The sequence below is a fragment of the Orycteropus afer genome, unplaced genomic scaffold, assembly GCF_000298275.1.
Source record: "Orycteropus afer afer isolate SDZICR_OR568_19922 unplaced genomic scaffold, OryAfe1.0 scaffold00269, whole genome shotgun sequence".
Taxonomy (NCBI): domain Eukaryota; kingdom Metazoa; phylum Chordata; class Mammalia; order Tubulidentata; family Orycteropodidae; genus Orycteropus; species Orycteropus afer.
In genome coordinates, this window is record NW_006921856.1 from 4445855 (window position 1) to 4450107 (window position 4253).

The window sequence follows — 4253 nt, forward strand, 5'->3', positions numbered from 1 at the left end:
CGTCTTTCCTATTTTGGTCATGTTGTAAGAAGGGACCATTCCCTGGAGAAGGATGTCATGCTTGGTAGGGTGGAGGGTTGACGAAAGAGGGGGAGGCCTTCGATGAGATGGATTGAGGATTGACATGGTGGCTGTGATGATGGGCTCAAGTATAGCAGGAATTATGGAGCTGGCACGGGATTGGGCAGTGTTTCGTTCTGCTGTGCATGGGGTCACTATGAGTCGTAAATGACTCGACGACACTTAAGAACAGCAACAACATATCTTTCTTGGAGAAATGTCCATTTAAATCCTCTATTTATGTTTAACTGATCAATAGACAAAATGTAATATACCCATACAATGGAAATTTTTTTGGCAATAAACATGGCATGTTACAATATGGATAAGTCTTGAAAACATAGTAAGTCAAAGAAGCCAGTCACAAAATTCATGTATTTTATGATTCCATTTGTATGAAATGACTGAATAGACAATTTCAGACAGATAGAAAGTAGATTGTGGCATAGTTCCTAAAGCATTTGACTGCTAACCAGAAGTCTGGTGGTTCAAACCCATCAGCCACCCCTCAAAAGGAAGGTTGGGCAATCTACTTCAGTAGTGATACCACCTTGGAAATCCAAGAAAGGGTCACTGAGAGTTGGATCCACCTCCAGGGCAGTGCATGAGTGTGTGACGAATGGAAAGGATAAAAGAAGCAAACAGGTGATACCTAAATGGTGTGTGGTTTCTTTTTGAAGGGATGAAATGTTCTAAAATGGATTGTGATAATTGCACATCTCTGTGAATATACCAAACTCTATTGAATTACGTGAATTTTAAATGGGTACATTGTATAGTATATGAATTATGTCTCAATAAAGATATTTTAAAAAGAGAAATTAAGTTTTCTCAATTAATTTAAACATTAGAACTGGAAAAGTAGAACGTGGGGGACACCTCTGAGCCCTTATTCCACCACTGGGAGTTTATTATGAAACAGCAAATACCCATAACTGGGTCTCCCCATTCAGAGCAAAGAAGAATAAAGTAAATCAAAGATGCATAGAAACAATTAGTCCAAGCAACTGGTACACCTTGTGATCCTTAGCCTATATGATTATGGGACCAGAAGAACTAGATGGTGTCCAGCTATCACAGTCAACCACTTGGAGGGGGATATATGTAGGAGATCCTGGATAGAATGGGAGAAAAATGTGAAACAAAACTCAAAATCATATGAAAAAAAAAAAAAAAGACCATGTTTGCTGGTCTGATAGAGGCTGGTGGAAGTCCTGAGACTACAGCCCTTAACTGCCCTTCAGGTCTGGAATTGAAACCACTCCTGTGGCTTCCAGCCAAACAAAAGGCAGGCATATGAGCTGAACATCTACATTAGATAGATACACTTCTTGGAGAGATCAATCATGGGAGAATAGAAGGGTTGTGTATGCACAGGGAGACAGCTTGAGGGGCAGGAGTGCATGGGAGGGAAGGACACAAAGAAGAGTTAACTATGGGGAGGAAGTAGGAAGGGAGCTGTTGCATTGCAGGAAATTAGAGTCAATGTCATAAGACAAAGTGTATGTGAGCTGCTGTATGGAAAATGAATTTGCTCTGTAAACTTTCACCCAAATCACAATAAACTTTTTTTTAAAGTTAATTAAAAAAAAATTATAATAACTGCCAACCTATAAACAGAGTTTTTGTATACATTATCTCAGCGGTTGTCCCTATTAGCCAACAATGTCAATTATATTGCCAAAGGGGGTCTACAGGTGCTAACTGACCTACCAAGATTTGTTACCCATGTGATCCATTCTGGGAGCAGAAAGGATGTTGCATTTTGCAAATTCATGGGCCTTCTGTCATCTAGGACTTCTCACTAGAGTGACTGGAGTGTCCTTGACGCTCAAGAGATATTTTAGGAGAAAAGAAGAGCACAAAAGGAAATAGCAAGGGAGTCCCCTGCTGGGCAATGCCCTTTTCTGGAACATTCATCAGACTGGATGTTATAGTGTCTGCTCAGATCAGTAGATGGTGAGTAACAGGTGGCAGGATCCACTGTGAAGTCAGAGGACCTCATCTCAGAATAAAACTTGAAATAAATGCATAAAGTAAAATACAGAGAATTACAAAGGAAACGAATTATATTGAAATACAACTATCTAAATATCGAAACCATGTATCTGTTAGTTTGTTGTACTGTGGTGGCTTGTGTGTTGCGATGATGCTGGAAGCTACGTATCATATGGGTATTTCAAATACCAGCAGGGCCACCAACAGTGGAAAAGTTTCAGCAGAGCTTGCAGACTAAGACCGGAAAGAAAAGCCTGGTGATCTACTTCTGAAAATCAGCCAATGAAAACCCTGTGAATAACAACATATTATCCAATATAGTGCTGGAAGATGAGCTCCCTAGGTTGTAAGGCACTTACATAGTAGCTGAAACAGTGGACACAAGCCTACCAATGATCATGAAGATGGCACAGAACTGAGAAATGTTTCAGTCTGTTATATAAGGTCACCATGAGTTGGAACAGACTCGATGGCAAATATTTCTTCATGGATGTTTTAAATCACAAGCTTTAGTGGCATATCTATGAAATACCATAATTTCAAAGTGACAAGAAGTGTAAGCATTTTGAGATAGGCTACAACTGTGATATGCTATGAATTAACCAAGACTTCTAATGTTGACAAAGTCTTAGGCTCTGGGAAGACTTGCTCAGTTTGCCTTTTTACATAATAGGCTGATATGCTAAATTTCAGGTGTAGACTAGTAAAACTAAGAGGAAATTTTTTTTTTTCCATTCAAGTTCCTCACAGAGCTTCCAAACTAAGACCCACTAAGCTAGAAGACAGAGGACAGAACTGCCTCGATCAGCTGAATAGAAGCCATGATATATGTTTTGTCAATATACATATATGTTATTTTAGACTCTCTCTTTTTTTAAAAAAAAATTGTAATATATTTTTTAAACTAGTTTTCCATATTTATTTCAGAACAAACTGAAAGATCAGAAAGTTGTAAATCATAAAGAATTTACAGAAATAAAAAGATAAGGCAGATAAAATTAAAATTATATGTTCAAAATACTATTGGATGGTATAGAGTCTGTGATCACCATGATAACATTAGGAAAAGGGAAGACACTGAATTGTGCACATAAATATAGATGACAGACGCTAATACCAACCAGTATGTCCACAATACTGCATTACCATTAACACAAAACACCAGGCTCCAGATAAACACATAACATCTGAGAAGATCAGACAGAGGTCAGTGAACAGGATTATACTCTAGAACAAGGATAGATTCAGCTGGGGCTAATCTTGCACAGATAGCAGTGATACAAAATACCGGCAATCCTTACAGAAACAACAGAAGACAGAGAGCAATCCCTCACAGACAGCCAGGCACTGTGAGAGAGAGATATAACAGATCTACTGACTCAGGACCATAGTACTGGGGGACACCACATTCAGTTGGCCCAACAAAATACATAAAATTCTTGTTCCTCAACCTATATTTGTGAGTAGCAACTGAGGTCTTAAAAGCTTTCAAGCAGCCATCTAAGATGCAGGTAATGGTCTCCTATCGTCAGAAGTGAAGAAGAATGCAAAAAACCAAGGGCATTTGGAAGCAATCAGCCCTAGGACATGATGGACCTCGAGACCAGAAGAACTAGATGGTGCCTGGCTACCAATGCCAACCACTCAGGAAAGGATCAAAACTGGAGATCCTGGATAGAGTGGGAGGAAAAATGTGCAACAAAATCCAAAAACATAAGAATGACTAGAATTACTGGTTGGATGGAGTCTGGTGAGACCCCCAATGCTATGGTCCAGGGATACATTTGAGGCCTGGAATAAAACTTACTTCCAGAGGCTGGCTCTCAGCCCAATAGTAAATAAGATGTAGACCACTCAACCCGGGGTGATGCACCCACATACTCTCTGGAGATGCATCCTTTGGAGCAATCGACCATAAGGCACCAGAGGGGCAACATTTGCACAAAGAAAATGTAGGACAAACAGGAATACATAACTATGAGGGGCATGGGGGTGGTTTACTGGGCAGGGAGAGGAGGAGAGTGATTTTGGGCTGAAAATGGTAATTGGAGAGTGAAACTAAATGTACATGCAATGTTGAATGTAAAACAAACTCCTCTCTATAAACTTGCACCTAAGCACAATTAAAGACAATTAAAACAAGTCCACGAGAGCCAAAATATGATCTTGAATATATCCCTCCTGAATTTAGAGAT